Source organism: Hippopotamus amphibius, chromosome 4, assembly GCF_030028045.1.
Source record: "Hippopotamus amphibius kiboko isolate mHipAmp2 chromosome 4, mHipAmp2.hap2, whole genome shotgun sequence".
NCBI lineage: Eukaryota > Metazoa > Chordata > Mammalia > Artiodactyla > Hippopotamidae > Hippopotamus > Hippopotamus amphibius.
The window spans coordinates 23856278-23877055 of NC_080189.1; the positions used below are offsets into that span (position 1 = coordinate 23856278).

Here is a 20778-nt window from a genome sequence, read left to right on the forward strand (position 1 = left end):
AAATCTTAAAAGCAAGACCATAAAGGGTCAAACTGTATCAATAACTTAACTGTGATACAAAACAAAGAAAAAGACTCAGTACCCAACAAGGTAAAATTCACAATGTCTAGAATCTAAGCAAGTTTACCAGACATGCAAAGAATCAGAAAGATATGACACAAAAGGAGAAAAATCAATCAGCTGAAACCAACACAGAATTGACACAATTGTAAGAATTAGCAGACAAGGGGATTAAAAGTTATTATACATGTATTCTGTATTCAAAAAACTATGTAGAAATATATAGATTACTTTTTTAAGCAGAAAGACTATACCTCATGAAAATCTCAGTCTGCACAAAGGAATGAAGGGTACCAGAAAGAATAACTACATGAGTACTTATACAAGGTTTTTTTCTTATTAAATTTCTTTCTAAGATAGTTTACTGTTGATATGAGATGGCATGGGGTTCATGATAAAAGGAGAAAATGTATGACAAAAATAGCATAAAGGCTTAAAGGGAAGAAAGGAAGAGTATTTCTTCTATTGTCTAAGAACTATTGTACACTTTTTTTTTGGTTTATTGTAAACTTTTTATACTGTAGGTGAGGTGGTATAAGATCATTTAAAGGCAAACTGTATACTACCAGTCAGATTTATTTTCATTTATTAAAAAAAAAATTTTATTTATTTATTTATTGGCTGTGTTGGGTCTTCGCCGTTGTACACAGGCTTTCTCTAGTTGCTTGAGCGGGGGCTACTCTTCACTGTGGTGCACAGGCTCCTCATTGTAGTGGCTTCTCTTGTTGTGGAGCACAGGCCCTAGGCATGTGGGCTTCAATAGTTGTGGCACATGGGCTCAGTAGTTGTGGCTCACGGGCTCTAGAGCACAGGCTCAATAATTGTGGCACACGGGATTAGTTGCTCCGTGGCATACGGAATCTTCCCAGGGCAGGGCTCAAACCCATGTCCCCTGCATTGGCAGGCGGATTCTTTACTACTGCACCACCTAGGAAGTCCTACCAGTCAGATTTAAAGTAACCATTAAAACAACACAAAACAAAAAGTAGCCAACAAAGGAATAAAAGAGAATGATAAAAAATAATTAATTAATCCAAAATAAGATAGACAAAAAGAAAAAATGGAACTAGGACAGTTGGGACAAATAGAAAACAAATAACAAGATGGTAGATTTAAATCCAACCATATAAAAAATCACTTTAAATATAAATGGTTCAAAAAAAGTCAACTGAAAAACAGACTGTCAAATGAATTAGTAAAGCAAATCTCAACTATATGCTATACACACTTATTAGAATGGCTAAAAATAAAGACTTCTGGTACCAAATGTTGAGAAAGATGTGGAGGAACTCAAAATCCCCTATACTGCCAGTAAGAATGAAAAATGGCAAAACCACTTTGGAAAACAGTTTGGCAGTTTCTTAAACATACGTATACACATACATGATCCAACTATTACACTCCTAGATATTTAACAAAGAGGAATGAAAGCATATGTCTACAAACACTTCTACACAAGTGTTCACAGAACCATTATTTATAATAGCCCCAAGCTGGAAATAACCCAAATGTCTGTCAACAGGTGAAAAACAAAGTGTGGTCTAGCCATACAATGGAATACTACCAAGCAATGAAAAGGAATGAGCCTTTGACCACTAACAACATGAATGAATCTCAAAATAATGATGTCAAGTAAATGATGCATAATGTCCCCCATTCCCAAAAAAGAGTATATATTGCATGATTACATCTATTGTAACATAAAACAGATCCGTGATTAACTAGGGATGAGGGTAGGTGGTGGGAAGGGGCAGAAGACTTTAGGGGTGATGGATATATTCTTAATTGTGATGACAGTTTCATAGTTGAATACCTATGTCGAAACTTTTCAAATTGTACACTTTAAGTACATGCAGTTTATTGCGTATCAATTATATCTTTTCTATTGGGTTAATTTTTATTTACAATTCAATATGTTTAATGGTTATAGGTTTATTCAGGTTTTTATTCCTTCCTGAGTCAGTTTTGGTAAGTCAGTTTTATTTCTAATTTCTATTATTATTATTTAGAATAATAGAATAATTTAGAATATAATTTAGAATAATTTATTATTTCTATTATTATTATTCTATTATTATTATTATTTCTTCTTTGACCGATGAGTTACTTAGAGCATGCTTTTAAATTTTCAAATAAATAAAGTTATTTTGATCATTTTTTGGTTTAATTTCAATCAACTGAAATGAGTAAGAGCACAGAGTTTGTATAATACCATTCACTGGTTTCATGGAAACTTGCTTTATGAATTCAGTATGGATTCAATTTTTTAAAAACTACTTAAAAAGAAAGTATATTCTCATGCATTAGGTGCAGGGCTCTGTACAAGCCCACCAAATCAAACTTGTTAGTTGTTTGTTCAACTCTTCTCAAATTTTTTGTCTGTCTGACCATCAATTATTGAAAAAGATGTTAAAATTTCCTGCTTTGTAGATTTATCTTTTTCTTAAAATTGTACCTGTATATATTCTTCCTATATTCTATCTATATATTTTGTATTCTATCTGTAGTCTATCTACATATATTTTGAGGCCATAGTATAGAATGCATACTGATTTGGAATTATTACAGCTTCCTGGTTAATTATTCCTTTCATAATTTTTTGTGATGATTTTTTAACTATAATAATAATCTTTGCCTTCAAGTTAATTTTGCCTATTATTACTCTGCTATACCAGCTTTCCCTTATTTTATATATATATTTTTAAAATATTTATTTGGCTGTGTCAGGTCTTAGTTTAGGCACGCAGGATCTTTGCTGCAGTGTGCGGGATCTAGTTCCCTGACCAGGGATCGAACCCAGGCCCCCTGCATTGGGAGTGCAGAGTCTTAACCACTGGACCACCAGGGAAATCCCCCAGCTTTCTTCTAGAATGTTTTTCCATGCCTTTACTTTCAATCTCTCTGATTCCTTATGTTTTATTAGGTATGCCTCTCATAAACTGCATAGAGCTGGATTATTTCTATTTAATCTGACAATGTTCCAATTATCTACTGCTGCATTAAAAAACAACAACAACAACAACCTACCCCCAAACAGTGCTAAACAATGATCATTTATTATTCTCATGATTCTGTGGGCCAGAAATTCAGGTAGGGCACAGCAGACACAGCGTGTCTCTGATCCACAACGTCTGGGACCTCAGATGGGAAGGATGATTTGAATGGATGAAGATAGCTGGGATATCTCAAGAGAAGCTATTTGTCTGGAACCTCAGTTCTTCTCTCCAGGTGATGTTTGCTAGGGCTGGACTGTCCAACATGGTTCCGTCACACACTCACATGCTGACAGCTGATGCTGGCTGTTTGCTGGTAGCTCACTGGGACTATCAACCAGTGCCTACTGTGTCCTCTCCATTTGACTTGGGTTTCTGACAGCACGATGGCTGGGGTCTGAGAGCACGTATTCCAAGAGGCATACATAGGCAGAAGCTACAAGGCTTCTTATGACCTGGCCTCAGGAGTCCCATTCAATTGGCTGAGCAAGCCACTAAACACAGCCCAGATTCAAGGGGAGGAGAGAGATAGACTCCACCTCTGAATGGCAAGAAGGGAAGAAATCGACAATGGCCACTTTGGAGACAAAGCTACCACAAACCACCCTCTGGCCCCAACAAGTCCCTCCCACATGCAAGATACACTCACCCTCTCCTAAGACCTCCAAAAGTCTCATCTGATTATGGCATCAGCTTGATGTCCAGAATCTTGATATCTAATTCAGGTCCAGGTGTGATTGAGGTTCCTCAGATGCAGTTCCTCAGGTACAGCTACTGGAGTATAATTCCTCTTGATCTGAATAAAGAGACAAATTATCTGCTCCCACACACCCAACATACAAATGTACAATAGTGAGACTGACTCAGGATAACCACAATAAACACTCACTCAAAATATGAAAAAAAGGGGGAAGGAACAGGAGATACATAGCAGTTATTTTTTTCCACAGCAATTCTGAAATTTAATCAGACAAATATCACCAGTTTCTTGGTTACAGTCCAGCCCTACTCCCTGAGAGTGATTCTTCAAAACTCCTGGCTTCACCCTGAGTTATCCTTCCTTTTACCTAAGAGACGGTTAATATTTGCAGTGGAGTAGACTTCTCAGCCTGCTTCCTGCCTGTAGATGGTTGGGAAGTCCAAAGGCCTATTTTTATTTTTTATTGTCTCTGTTCATTCACTCCATGCTGAAGCTGCTACAATTAGTAGGCACAATTTATTAAGAATCTTGTAGATTTCCTATGAATCTTATAGAAAGTTCACTCCAGTAAACAGAGCCATACCCACTTTCTCTATTTTAATTTCTGTGTAGGCTACTGTAAGAAAACACCCTTAAAATCCTTAGAAGCCCTACTGCTTAACTAAGAGTGTCTAGGAGGTATTCCCTTAAGATCTTTAGACATCTTTTTATCTAGCTGAAAGGTTCTATGAGGCACTGCCTTAAATCTTTCTGAAGTCTTAGCAAAGGGATTTACAGTTGCATCCTTGAGATATTTACTTTGAGGTCATGGTTTATTGGCAGCATGTTGAATTTTATCTTTGCTCTGAAGCCATTTCTTTAGATGTCACTGGCTATCTGGAGCAACTAGGGATGAGAAAAAATTTTATTTCCTAATATAATAGATCCTGGGTTAGAAACATTTCCCCTCTAAGTTCTGCTTCAAAACTGAATAGTTCATTTTTTAGCTCATTCATCTGTATATTTTTACCTTATAGGCAGATAGAAGAAGCTAGTTAACACTTTTCATCATTCTGCCTAGAAAGCTCTTTAGATAAAATAAAATCATTAGATACATTTTCTTTCTTCCACATGTGACAGTGTTAACCTTTTATCACCATCACCACATAACAAAGGTTCCCTTTTAACCAGCCTCCAGTAATACTTTTCTGTGTTGCATGCCTTCACTAAGTCTCCTCAAGGTCCCTCCAGCTTCTACCCACCACCAAGTCCCAAAACCAATCCATACTTTAGGTTATAGCAGCACCTCACATCTAGGTACCAAATCCTATTTCAATTATCTATTGCTAGAAACAAACTACCCAAAGGTTACTGGCATAAAACAACTATTTTATTATGTTCATAATTCTGAGGTTCAGGAATTCAGACTGGGTACAGTAGGGACGGTTTGTGTCTGCTCCACGACATCTGGGGTCTCAGGTAGGGTGTCTTCTAATGGCTGGACTGGATCTGTATGCCTGGCGTCTGGGTTTTTCTCCATATGATGTCTGCTGGGACTGGAATGTCCAAGATGATTCCTTCACTCACTCACATGGCTGGCAGCTGATGCTGGCTGTTGGCCGGGAGTCCAGCTGGGCCTCTCCATCTGGCTTGGGCTTCTCACAGCATGACAGCTAGGTCCCCAGATTGATTGTTTCATGGGAGAACATTCCAAAAAAGAATGTTCAAAAAGGCTTGATGGAAGCTGCAAAGCTTCTCATGACCTAGCCTTGAAAGTCCCTCTTGCGGCACATTCTATTGGTCAAACAAGTCACTAAAGCCAGCCCAGATTCAAGCTGAATGGAGGAATAAACTCCACCTGTAGGTGGGAGGATGGCACACATGTCAGCCATCTTGGAAACATGATATAACAGACAATCTGTCTTTTAACTGGTAAGTGTAATTCATGTACTTTAGTAGGATTACTGATGCATTTGGATTTATTTCTGCCATCTTTCACTGTGCTTTTTATTTGTCCTGTCTTTTCTATGATATTCGTCACATTTTTTATTCCTGTTTTCTTTTAGATTGAACAAGTATACAAATCAATAAATTATCACAAAGTGAAACAACCATGTAACTCTATCACCAAGGTCAAGAAATATAATGTTACCATACCAGCACCCTAGAAACCTCCCCCTTACTTCCCTAATCACTATCCCTTACTTCTTTCTCAGAGATTATTATCATGACTTCTAACACCATATGTTAGGGTTTTCAGCTTTGTATGAATGAAATCATATAGTATGTACTCTCTTGTGTCGGCTGCCTTCATTCAACATTATCATTATTCAACCATGATCTTGTGCACACCAGCAATTTACTCATTTCCATTGCTTTACAGTATTCCATTGCATGAATATACCACAATTTATCCATTCTACCATTGACATTGTCCATTGGATTTTAAATTTCAACAATTATAGTTTTTAAAGTTCCATTTTTCAAAAAATATCTTTAGGACACCTTCAGCTGTGGGAATCCTGTGTGGTCTACCCTGAAGATACTCCTATAGAGAAGTTTTGCATTTGCTTCATTCTGATGCCAAGGGACTGTCTCTAATTCAGGACTACTTTTTAATGTTAATTTCTTGGCTTTGGGTGCCCTCAACTGCAGAGAAAGAGGGACACTCTAAACCAGCGGTCCCCAACATTTTTGGCACCAGGGATTGGTTTCATGGAAGACAATTTTTCCACGGACAGAGGAACAGCGGATGGTTTCGGGATGATTCAAACACATTACATTTATTGTGTACTTTATTTCTATTATTATTACATTGTAATATATAATGAAATAATTATACAACTCGCCATAACGCAGAATCAGTGGGAGCCCTGAGCTTGTTTTCACTTGCCACTTACTGATAGGGTTTTGATATGAGTCTGCAAGCAAATGATTTATTATGGTTGCTGTGCAGTCAAACCTCTCTGCTAACGATAATCTCTATTTACAGCCACTCCCCAGCACTAGCATCATTGCCTCAGCTCCACCTCAGATCATCAGGCATTAGATTCTCATAAGGAGCACGCAGCCTAGATCCCTCGCATGTGCAATTCACAGTAGGGTTCGAGCTCCTATGAGAATCTAATGGCACCGCTGATCTGACAGGAGGCGGAGCTCAGGTGGTAATGTGAGCAATGGGGAGCAGCTATAAATACAGACGAAGCTTCCGTCGCTGCCCTGCTGCTCACCTCCTGCTGTGCAGCTGGGTTCCTAACAGGCCACGGACCAGTACCAGTCCACAGCCTGGGGATTGGAGACCCCGGCTCTAAACTAAAGTTACAACAGGAGATCATGGTAACAAATCCTCAAATTTTTTTTTTTACCTAGAGCTCATGCAGTGTGGATAAACTTCCTTGATATCTGTGTCACTGGAGAGATTTTGTTCTACATCAACTTTTCAACAATATGGCAACCTTTTGAGGAACCAGCTTTATCGAGGGAGGCAGGAAAGTCCCCTGTTCCTGTATGGCTATTAAAACTGAAACCTCTTATTTACCTAGGGCAGCCATAGCTTTAGCTTATCTACCTACCACTTTGGTTTTAAATACCCTCTTCACTTTTTCCCCTGAGGATTTTCCTTAATTTTTTTTCCCACAAGCTCAGCTATTGGATTTAGAATAACATTTATTATATTCTATCCAGCATTTGAGTAAGAATCTTTAGTGCCCTTTCCGCCTTCTGTGAAATGAAAAGCATATAAACAGGGAAAACAAAAACAGAAACAAAAACAAAGGTCACAGGAAACAAAATTCAAAAAGAGAAAAAAGAAAAAAAAATTTTCTGCCTTTTATCACAGGACAGGACAAAGCATTCACAGACCCAAGGTTATTTGCCCTGAGAAGATTCTAACTGGGACTTCTCTGGTGGCCTAGTGGTTAAGATTCTGCATTCCCAATGTAGGGGGCCCGGGTTCGATCCCTGGTCAGGGAACTAGATCCTGCATGCTGCAACTAAAGATCCTGCACACCATAACAAAGATCCCGTACCCCGCAATGAAAATCTCATGTGCCACAACTAAGACCCAGCACAGCCAAATAAACAAATAATATTTAAAAAAAAAAAAAGAAAAAGATACTAACTAAAGGAATGTATATACTTTACTATTCTGTCTGAAACTCTTTGTGCTCTAGTGGTTAATGGAAGAGGACACAATTCAAGCAGTTCTAAACACAACTGACATTACATTTGGAAGGCAGAATCCTTTAATCAAGGTGACCCAGATTATACACTGAGGAAAGCTCTAGAACTGAAAAATGAAGTATTAAGATACACCTAATAGTCTCCTAATGGGCTTCATCTTCTCCTCAGTAAACTTTTGACTTCTATCAAGTACTGTATAATTACATGAATCTGCAGGAATAAAGAGGGGCTCAGTAAAAAACTTTCCATCAGTAGTGTAAGTAGAAACACTATTCAGCTAGAAAGTGAGTAGTCAGGGGAGAAAACGGAAATAAGAAACAATAAATGAAATTGAGACACTAGGACAACATCAACAAAGAGTATCTTTTAATATCCATAAAAAAATCCATGTAATACTACAAATTATTTGATATATACTATGTACAAAGCACTGTATTAAATGATAGGATACAAATATAAATTAAGAATCAAGCAAATTTATCACACAAGATACAGCTATAAACATTATAAACTTTAAAGTGACCTCTAAAAATATGGAACACAAAAATTCATTTAGAAAGGGAAATACTTTAAAAGTTGTGGTCTACTTGTATTGTAATGATCCCATTTACATGAAGTGTCCAGAACTGGCAAATCTATAGAGACAGAAAATAAATTAGTGGTTGCCTGGAGATGGCCTGGGGTGGGGGGGTGGGGGGGGTGGAATGGGAGGAGTAGGGAATGACAACTACAAGGTTTCTTTTGGGGATACAGAAAATGTTCTAGAAGTAGATTATGGTGATGGTCACACAACTCTGTAAATATACAGAAATACTGAATTGTACATCTTGAATGAACTTTATGGTATAAAATTTTATGTCAATAATGCTATTAAAAAAGAGAGGTCTATTTATTTTCAAAAAGCTAGAACATCCTACCAAAACAGAAATTCAGTCCTCCAAGCAATATTCAAGCTCTTTTTTGTCTATTTAAACAAATGAAATACTGAAGCCCGGTAATAATGCTGTCTCCAAAGAAGCATAAACCCTACCAAAACTCCCTAATGCCTCCTTCAAAGTTATAGCTTTTTAATACATAGATCTTTTCACCTGATTATATACCACAATACTCTGTCAAGCTGAACTTCTTTAGGATCTAGCTGATAGACCCTAAACAAGATCCTCAAAATAGCATAGAGATTTAAAAATCATCCCACAACTGCGACTTGGTAATTACTAATTTAAATTAGAGCTTACAGTAAAAGGAGAGTAGATTGAAATAGCAAGTCTCTCTAAAAAGTCTTCAAAAGAAATTATTTCTCAGTTTCACTTTCTCTAGGCATTTCCCTTTATCAAGTTTTTTTCTTAAAATAGATAATTTGGTACTTCCAGTGCTTTTTCTCCCACGTTGTAAGGACTGTGAAATAAATAGGAAGTGGTACTACCATTCATCCAATCATACAAGACTAAAAACTTACCTTCCTCTCAGAACACAGAGCATTCACCTCAACACACAAATGTCACCAAATTCCATCACTTCTATCATCTTACTATATCTCATTACAGTTCCTCTTCTCTATTTCCTGTCTTAGGTCAGGCCCTTATCCTCTTACTTAGATAACACGACAACAGCCTTGACTATTCTGTTTGCCTTTAACACTATCTTCACCCCACCTCCGATGTATTAGCCATACTACGTTCAAATCTAAGACTAAAGTGAACTTAATCAACTGGAGGGCTGGTTTCCTTGTGCGTGCATGTGTACACACACACACACACAAAAACACATTTTCTCTCTCCCTTCCTTCCCTCCCTTTGAACTAAATTGGTATTTTTAATTAAATTGATATTTTCTGTTCATATGACTTTACAACCAATTTTTTGTTTTCACTTAGAGCATAATGGTTATTTCCCTTTCTTATTAAGTTTACTTGTGCAACAAAGTTTCTGATGGCTGAATATTATTATATAGAATATTAATATTATTCTATGGATATATCATATTTTATTATGTCTTCACAACATAAATAATATTTTCATGTTGTACTAGTGAACAAAAAAGTTTCTCTTCAGGAGTTCCCTGGTTGCCTAATGGTTAGGACTTGGTACTTTCAGTGCCCTTTCCTGGTTGGGAACTAAGATCCCACAAACCACACTGCATGGCTGAAAAAGGAAAAAAGAAAAAAAAGTTTCTCTTCAACATTTTGTTTTGCTTCTTTCTTTTAAAACCTGTTTATATCTAAAATGAAAACTATGCTATTCTTTTTAATATAAAATAAAATCATCTTTGTTTCACATCTTTTATAGTATTTATGGTATTGATTACATTCTAATTTGAGTAAGTTATTATATGATTTATTAATACTACTCTATTATAACTCTCTGCATGTATGTACTATATCTTATTCAGCTTTGGATGCCTCCCCGTGCACCATTTCTACCCCAGCATCTAACTCAGAATCATTCTTAAATTAGATACTCAATGATATGAGTGATATATCCAGATAGACTTACCCTGATAAAAAATATTATGTCCATTATGCTATCTAGATCTCTGTGAGATGACACTTTCGTTCAGGGCTCTTTCAAGGTATGATTCTTTAGCACCTCCTCTGATTCTGTGAGTTATCCCTATTATCCTTATAATATCCTCCCCCCACCCCCACCCCTTTCCTTTTTTGCCTAAGTCAATTTGCAACCAAAGAAACCTAACGGATAAATGCTGGAACACTTTGTATTTGCTCCACAGACATTCGTTTGTTGAGCAAAACAGTGAATGAATGCACTGAAAGCCAGTTAAATGTGCATTGAGAAGGAAGAAAAGGATACAGGGATATACTGAAACAGGAAGATACTGACCACACCTACAGTAAGTCACTGTACCAATACAATCAGCCAGTGGCTTTGAAGTCATCCTTAACTCCCCTCTTTCTTTCAAACACTCATTAAATTCATTTGTATTCCCTTTTCGCTCTACCTTCAAAATACATGCAGAATCTAACCAATTCTCCCATTTTCACAAGTATCATCTGGTCCAAACTATTATCATCTCTCATCTGGTTACCACAATGACCTCCCAACTGGTCTCCTTGCTACCACCCCTGACCCCCTTCAGTCTATTCTCAACTTTGCAGCCAGAATGATCCTGTTAAAACTTAAGTCAGATCATGTCCCTCTGCTCCAAACCTTCCAATGGTTTCCTATCTCAGAGCAAAAGCCAAAGCCTAAAATCCTTAATATGGCATGTTAAAACCATATGATCTGGCGACTTCCCTGGTGGCGCAGTGGTTGGGAATCTGCCTGCCAATGCAGGGGATGTGGGTTTGAACCCTGGTTGGGGAAGATCCCACATGCCGCAGAGCAACTTAACCCTGTGTGCTACAACTACTGAGCCTGAGCTCTAGAGCCCGTGAACCACAACTATTGACCTCACATGCCACAACTACTGAGGCCCCGTGCACCTAGAGCCTGTACTCCACAACAAGAGAAGACATCGCAACGAGAAGCCCGTGCACCCCAATGAAGAGTGGCCCCAGCTCTCCGCAACTAGAGAAAGCCCACGCACAGCAACAAAAGACCCAACTCAGCCAATAAACCAATTAGTTAATTAAAAAAATATATGATCTGGGACTTCCCTGGTGGCACAGTAGTTAAGAATCCACCTGCCAATGCAGGGGACACAGGCTTGATCCCTGGTCTGGGAAGATCCCACATGCTGCAGAGCAACTAAGCCCGTAAGCTACAACTACTGAGCCTGAGCTTTAGAGCCTGCGAGCCACAACTACTGAGCCCATGTGCCACAACTACGGAAGCCCATACACCTAGAGCCTGCACTCTACAACAAGAGAAGCCACCACAATGAGAAGCTTGCGCACTGCAACAATGAGTAGCCCACAGTCGCTGCAACTAGAGAAAGCCCATAGGCAGCAACGAAGATCAAAGGCAGCCAATAAATAAATAAATAAATTTGTTAAACAAAACAAAACAAAACAAAAAAACCACCATATGATCTGTCTTCCTTATCTGCTGGCCTCATCTCTACAACTTCCCCTCTCTTTCTCCACTCCAGCTACACTGGCCTCCTTGCTATTCCTTAAAATTGCCTGGGATACTCCCCCCTCAGAAGCTCTGCACTTGCCATACTCTGCCAGAACATGACTGTACTCTCTTGTATCAATAAAAAGCAGCTCCTTTAAGGTCATGCCATTCAACTATGTCATCTCTTCCCCTCCTAGTTACTGCCACCTACTAAATTCCTCTCTCTCACCCTAGTCATCCTAAATTCCACCACTATCCTGGGTTTATTAGATAATAGGTAAGTGGAAGTTGTTAGGTGGGACTCCTGGAAAAGTCCTCTTTTTTTTCCCCCTTTTGCCCAACCTCTTTCTTCCTGGTTATATAATTTAGAAACCATGCCTTGAGCTCCAACAGTCATCTTGAACCATAAAAGTGTCCCTAAGGATGGAAGCAACATACTAAGGATGATGGAACAAAATGATAAAAGTCTGGGTCCCTAATCTTTAGGAAGCTACCACACCAACCTTATAATGCTTATCTCTGTATTTCTTTTTAAATTAAATTTACGAGAGTGAGTCAAAAATTATCCACACTCCAGCTGTAGTTTTAACGGAAGTTTTAATATCACCAGCGTGTGGATAATTTTTGACTCATCCTCGTAGTACATACATTCTGAGGGTTACAGTTGAGTAGAATTAATAAATCATGTACATAACTTACTCAGAATGTAATAAATACCACAAATGCTGTAAAAGATGTGAAACGATGATTTTATATGCACAAAGACAGCATATTTTATGAGAAAACAAACCCATGTGCATATAAGCCATTGTTATTGGGGGTTAGTGTCTTAAACCAAGCTGACTCTAATTCCAAGTAGTATAGTTTTTCCAGTGCACATTGCCCAGGGTTCTGTTAATACAGAAGAAGTAGAAACTGGACATTGAGTAGACAACTTAGAAGTTCTGCAACACTGGGTGATTTCAATAATGCATGGGTGGCCCATTAAGACCTTGGCCTTCAAGTTCCTTTATCTTATTTCTAATGATGTTCTCCTCCATTTTACCTCAGTTAACCGCTACCAAGGTCATACCCCAAATCTTATCAACACTAGAAATTGTTCCATCTCCAAAATAGCTAATCTGTATATCCTGTTCTCAGACTTCTCCTTCTCACTTATTTAATTACTCTTACTATGATCTCACATTGACTTTAGCTCACAGATCCTTCCTGACCCTTCACTTTCAATCTTTTGGCCACCTCTTTTATTCCCTTTCCTTCTTATCCATAATTCTTTATCCTTACATTCCATGAATCATTTCAATAATACTCCTTATCCTCTGGGCTCCACACCAGTATATCCAATTTGTCTACTAGTCATCTCCATTTAACTGTCCCACATACACCTCAAAGTCAACATGTCTAAAATTAATATATCTTCTCCTACCACCTGTTTTACCTCCTAAGTTGGTGAATGGCACCACCATCCACCCAAATGTCCTAACTGGCCATAACTCTCTTCCCTCTCTTTCACTCTTCCTCACAATATTCAGGGCCTGATCCTACCTCTGGAGTAATTCTGAAAAAAATCCATATTTCCAATCCCAATTCCAGGCCTCTAGTTTGTGCTTCCATATCTGAAACAGATTACTAACCACTCTTTCTGCATAAGGTACTGTTCTTCCTGCTTCTACTCTGATGCATTCTCCCCATTCTCCATACTGCATACAAAGTGATCTAAAATGCAGATCCAATCATGGCACTCTTATTACTCAGAGATACAAGAGAAAGTTTCAGGAGCCAGGGCAGCACAAGTGAGTGCAGAGATTAAAGTTGCCAGGACGTTTTCTGGTCTCTTATTTCTCTGAACACTACTAGCTTCTTTCCCTCAGATTACTTTAAGTCACTGGGAAAATGGCCATCAGTAGCTGCAGGGTAATCCTAGAAAGTAAAGAAATATAATATGATATATGTAAATAGATTCCATTTTTATTCAAATACTGACCCTCCCTGGTGGAAGATTAGACATTCCTGCCCAATTGATGTCAGGTTTGGGCATGTGACTTGCTTTACCCAATGAAATGTGAGGAAATGATACATTCCACTTCTGAACAGAAGCTTTCAGAGAAATGGGATGGTTCTAGCAAGTCTCATTTTCCTCTACCACAAAAGCTACATCTCTAGCCTTGGTCCTTGAACAGAGCCACATGCATATATGCAGCAAGAGCAAAAAATAATCTCTTGTTATTATAAGCCACTGAAATTGGGGAATTATTTGTTACCACAACATAACCTAGCCTAAACTGATTTATATAGTATACTATAAGGAAGGACTCTGGCCTGGTTTTGATGACATGCTCTGCTTAAACCCTTCAAGGACACTCATGTGCCTACTGGAGCCAAATTCCAGCACACAGTAGTTATAAAGGCCCTTTCTGATATGGTTCTACATGTCTCTCCAGCCTCATTTCCTGGGACTCCCCTTTATAGTCCATATTCTAACCATACTGGCCTATTTTAAGATTTCTCAACACATAATGTTGGTCTTTAACTTCATTTATTTGTATATTCTGTTCTTCATAAAAAGGAATGTTATTTATCCTATCCCACTCCAATCAACCCAAAATGTCTAAACTTCCTTTAAGAATTCACTTAAACATGAGTTTTATGGAAAATTAGCCCAAATGGGAAAAAAAGAAGACATTTCTCCTTCTAAATCACTAATCTTCTCTCTGGAATTAGCTATATAAATTGTGGGATGCAGTGCAAATGAAAGTGGGAAGCCCTTGTTTAAATACCAAGTAAGAATTAAAAGATGTCAACAGCAGGAGCCTTCTAAACATAAGGTCTTGTTCAGCTACATAGATCTCACACTTATGAGGCCAACCTCTCTCTCCCTGAACCCCACACATATATACATCTTGACTATAATGCCATTTAGTTACCCTGCCTTTATAGGTCAGAAATAGTTAGAAGCTAACATTGGTGTGAGGTAGAAAAAAAAAAAAAAATTCACTTAAACAGAATTTCCTCTGTGGAGGCTCATATAAACCTGCCTCCATTTAGCAAAATTGGTTGCTCTTTCCTGAGTACCAAAACAGGATTTTGAACACCCTCTAACAGCCCTTACCTTGCTATTCTGTAAAAATTTATATTTTATCTTTCCAACTTTTCTTGAATAAGACAAAGTTCTCCTTTGTCTTAGTCACTTTCAGAGTCCAAGAATCTAATGCAGTGCTTGGTACATAATAGAGGATCAGTATAAGTTTATGAAAAGTGCTAACATACAGTCTTTTTCCAGAAAAGTTGGATACAAAATGATGAGACAGGCCTTTTCACCATGTTAAAAGATAATACAAAAAATCTAATCTATTCCACTCTTATTTTGCTTCCATTTTATCAAAAATAATCTTCCAGATTGGAAACAGCAGAACACATATGGTTAAGAGGAAACTGAAGCCTGAGATAGAAGAAAAGATAATAAAAGAGCATCTAGTAGCTTTTTAGTGTTCAAATCTCTAGGACACGATAAATTATAGCTTAAGACATTAAGATCTCCATGATTCTCATGGAAAATAAAAGAGACACTAGAAGACTAGAAACAAGAAAATTCTATTTCAATTTTCTCAATTTCAAATGATAAACAAAAAAACCCAGATTCTAAAAACTATAGATTAAGAGTTTAACAAAGTTTCTCACACCGTATACAAAAACAAACTCAAAATGGATTAATGATTTAAGTATAAGACTTGAGGAACTTCCCTGGTGGTCCAGTGGTTACAACTCAGTGCTTCCAATGCAGGGGGCACGGGTTCAATCCCTCACTGGGGAACTAAGACCCCACGTATTACACAGTGTGGCCAAAAAATAAATAAATAAATAAATATGACTTGAAACCATAAAAGTTGTAGAAGAATACAAAGGCAGTACACTCTTTGACACTGGTCTTAGAAATATTTTTTTGGATGTTTCCTCAGGCAAGGGAAACAAAAGCAAAAATAAACGGCACTATATCAAACTAAAAACGTTTGCACAGCAAAGGAAACTATCACCAAAACAAAAAAATTGCCTACTGAATAGGAGAAGATATTTGCAAACAATGTATTCGATAAGGGGTTAATATCCAAAATACATAAAGAACTCATACAAGTCAATATAAAAGAAAACCAAAAACAAACCAATTAAAAAAATGGGCAGAGGACCTAAATGACATTTTTACAAAGAAGACATACAGACAGCTAACAGGCACATGAAAAGATGCTCAAGATTACTAATCTTCAGGGAAATGCAAATCTAAACCACAATGAGATACCACTTCCCATCTGTCAGAAGGCCTACATCAAAGACAATAAATACAAGTGTTGGTGAGGATGTAAAGAAAAGAGTACCCTCCTGCACTCTTGGTGGGAATGTAAATTGGTACAACCACTATGGAAAACAGTATGGAGACTCCCCAAAAAATTAAAAATAGAACTACCATATGATCTAGCAATTCCTTTCCTGGGTACTTATCCAAAGAAAACACTATTTCAAAAACATATATGCACCCCTGTGTTCACTGCAACATTATTTACAATAGCCAAGATATGGGAGCAACCTGAGTGTCCATCAACAGATGAATGGATAAAGAAGATGTGGTATATATACACAATGGAATATTTCTTATCCATAAAAAAATCAAATCTTGCCATTTGTGATAACATAGATGGACCTAGAAAGTATTACACTAAGTGAAGTAAGTCAGAGAAAGACAAATATTGTATAATTTCACTTATATCTGAAATCTAAAAACAAAACAAACACATATAACCAAACAGGAACAATCATAGACACAGAAAACAAACAGATGGTTGCCAGAGGGCAAGGGGGCTGGGGGAAGGAGAGAAATAGGTAAAGGAGATTAAGAGATACAAACTTTCAGTAACAAAATAAATGAGTCCCTGGTATGAAATGTACAGTGTGGGGAATATAGTCAATAATTGTATCTTTGTCTGATGAGGACAGACAGTAACTAGACTTGGCATGGTGATCATTTTGAAATGTATAAAAATATCAAATCACTATGTTGTGTACCAAGAAATAACATAGTGTAGTGGATCAATTATACTTCAAATACATACAAACAAACTCATAGAAGAAGAGATCAGATTTGTACTTACCAGAGGAAAGGAGTGGAGAGAGGGGAAACTGGATGATGGCAGGCAAAAGGTACAAACTTCCAGTTATAAGATAAACAAGTATTAGGGATGTACAAAATGATAAAAATAATTAATACTGCCAAACATTATATATGAGAGTTGTCAACAGAATAAATCCTAAGAGTTCTCATCGCAATAAAAAAAATTTTTTTCTTTCATTTTTGTATCCATAAGGTCCTGAATGTTCACTAAACTTATTGTGATAATCATTTTATGATGTATGTAAGCCAATAATTATGCTGTACACCTCAAACTTATACAGTGCTGTATGTCAATTATATCTAAATAAAACTGGAAGGAAAAAAAAAAAGAGTTTAACAAGGATTCCCAGCAATACTCTAAGTCAGCCTATGGCAAAATAGGGAAGGGGTATACAGAGCACTAGAAGCCAGATTGGGTTCAATAAGAAAAAAATCATGCTAACCTAATTTTAAAAAAACCAGACTGAGAGATCAGAGAAATAACATAGAGTAGGTCAAATACATCTTGCTGAAATCAAAACAAAGTTCCTTATGCTCATTAGGTGACAGACTGAGAATAGGTTGATTATGAATCAATGGCTTGATCAGTCTGGATGGACGGCTCTCATGTTGTCTCAGGGCTCTGTATTTGGCCTTACTTTCGTCAATGTTTATCAACACCTTGAAGATTTAAGTGGTAGCTTATAATTTTCCTAGTGATATAAACCTGGGAAGATTAGATAATACCATGAAAGTCATAATCAAAAATCAAAAATATCTGAACAGATAGACAGAAACAACAGACTGAAATTGAAAAATGAAATTTATCAAGCATAAATGTAAATGCATTTATTTAAACAAAAGTACGCTACTAGTAAGAAATAAATTTTAATATTAGTTGATAATCAGTTGAGGGTTTCTTTAACTGTAAGCTTGAGATGAATATTCAGTGTGATGCGTCAGCTTAAAAAGCTTACACACATTCAGTTAATCAAATAACGGTATAGTAACCTGAACTGAGAAGAAAATCACTACAGGTCAGGCAATTTCCTGAGAATTGTGATTTAGAATATGATCTCTTACAAGTGATAACTGACCACATATAACAGACTCAGAATAGGATAACCAGGATAATGGTAACGGGGCTGGCAAATAAATTATATGAAGAAAAGAACTAAGAGAATCAGGAATGATTTCCACAGAGATCAGATCTGAGGTAGGAAAAGTAACATCAGAACTGTTTCTGCGGGACTTCCCTGGTGGTCCAGTGGTTAAGAATCCACCTTCCAATTCAGGGGGTGGATCTGGATCCCTGGTCAGGGAACTAAGATCCCACATGCCACAAGGCAACTGAGCCCACGAGCTCTAGAGCCCGCACCACAACTGGAGAGCCCTCGTGCTGCAACTAAGACCCAACGCAGCCAATAAACAAATAAAAACAAGTAAATAAAAAAAAAAGAATAAATGTTACTCTGAATGGCAGGTATATGTTTTATACATTTTGTACTTATTCCCACCCCACCCCCACAGTTCCAAGCTTTGCATATAATAAATGCTCAAATATTTGAAGTTCAAAAATCAACTCACCTGTCGACAGCTAAGGCAACAAAGACAGTTGTTACGCAGGAGTGTCTGATGGATCTCAACAACAACTCAACAAAAGTATAAGCCTGGAGGAAAAAACTTAAAAACCAAAGTAAAAAGCCTTAACTGAAGCAAGCTACATAGGATATCTGAGGCATATTACCCTGAAAGTTAGAATTTCTGTCTTCTAGCAGATGATAACCTTGACCATACCACTAGTTATGTTTCAGTTCCTCTTATAAATATTTGCCTACAATAGAGACTCATTTTTTACGCTCTTCATTTACAGAGAGAAAACTGAGGCTGATAGAAGCTATTTGCTTGACACCAAACCACATGACAATGGTTAAATGAACGTGAATCAGAACTCTAAGCTCTTTACCCACAACCTCTTTGTGAAACCCACTGGACTCATTAGGGATGTGAGTATAGTACTTAAACAAGTACAGTAGTTAACTTAGCAACTCAACTCTGATTTGGTAATACTTTGGTTTCACTTTTATTACTCCCTCCAGTCATCCAATCTCTAAAGCCACAGAGTAAGCCCACATTAAAACTATAAAACATACAGAAATTTTTATTTCTTAAAGGTTTAATGCTAAAACAAAAAACTGAGATTTGAAACCAAAGATTAGTCGCTTTCATGCTGCTTAAGGAGTAGCCATAGCACCATCGGTTCTACCATAAGCAAATCTTGGCCAACAGAGTATACTAGGCACACACCACATTGTTTTTCTGGAAACCTAAGCGGCTTCCTTTGTGCACCGCAGAGCTGCAGCAATGTTAGTGCCAGAAGACTGTGAAAAACTTTAACTTTAGTAGAGGAAAAAGAGGTATTCATATGTACGAGGAAGATAAGCACGTGAGAGATTCATTTTGTTTTATATACATATTAAAACATGGCGTCAGTTTTTCAAAAAACTAAAGGAAGGCTGGAGTGGCACAAGACTTGATGGTGTCCAAGGAGGAGTTACACCAGGTTTTAAAAATAGCAAACTGCTATCAACTCTAGTAAAATCTCTAAAGGAATGCCCTTACAAGGGCCCACACTCTCAACTTCCTTCCCGAGGAAACTCATTTACATTATAATGGTTGCCAAGGTTACTTTAGTTCCATCACAGCTCCTTTCTCCAGTTGCTAATCTGGAGCTCCGTACTGGGTGGTACATGTTAACAACCAAAAACCTCAATTGAGGCTAACCCAAAACTCAGGCTACTCAAAAGTTCAAGACCTACAAAAGGAGAGTTCTAAAAAGAAAAATTGTTGAAAGGTAGGGCTCTTTGTTTCCTGTACTTATTCTACCCAAGAACTTACTGCTACCTCAGGGAACTATCTAAGAGTCAATATTTTTACCTATCCTAACCAGAGATTCTTGCAGCAAAAGCAAGACAAATAACACAAATTTTATAAGGAGTAATGCAAAGCAGTGATTGCTTTATTACCAGTATTTTCCCCCTTGCTTTAAACAAAAAAAGGCCATTATCTAAAAAGACACTGAAAAATCTCGCATATGACATCACTATTACCTTCTAAGAATGACAACATATAATGCTGGCTATACAAGTAGTACCTAAACCAGACATAAACAATGAGGCTAGTTTATTCTATACTAAAGCAACAATCAAACAATATATAGTAACAGAAAAGTGAAGAAAGAGGAAGTGAAGACCAAAAAAAAAAAGAGCAAGATTTCAGAACCACGAACTTGAAATATTCACTTTAAGTACAGTCAAATTAACAAAAAAATATGTCCCAATGATAATTTGTTATGAGAAATATTACTCCCAAAGATAGCAACAATGAAAGACACATGGGTAGTGGTCTGTAGATATCCTCCTAGTCTGTTATCAGATGCTTCAAAGGCCAGCCACAGGAGAATTGAAGTTTCATATTTACATATTTTTATTGTTTATTGTTTTATCCCCATTCTCATTATCCCCTCAACTTAGGCAATCATTGTAATGTACTTAATATGTTTAGATGTTTTCTTACAAACACTGTAATATGTTTTATTTACATACCTTTTAAAAATGTATATAAATGCTATTGTTACATATCTCAGTCTGTTTCTGTTTTTAATCAGCACTATGTTTAAGATCCATCATGTTGCCACGTGCACATCTAGTT

At 37.2% G+C, this 20778-nt stretch overlaps 1 protein-coding gene and 1 non-coding gene across 5 annotated transcripts in view; both read right to left on the reverse strand.

Moving 5' to 3' along the window:
• The window catches only part of AHCYL2 (adenosylhomocysteinase like 2), a 170275-nt gene that overhangs the window by 122866 nt on the left and 26631 nt on the right, over window positions 1–20778 (reverse strand). The gene's annotated exons all lie outside the window — the stretch shown is intronic.
• TRNAG-CCC (transfer RNA glycine (anticodon CCC)) lies at window positions 2836–2908 on the reverse strand. Its single transcript has one exon. It is a non-coding gene; the product is annotated as a tRNA-Gly (tRNA).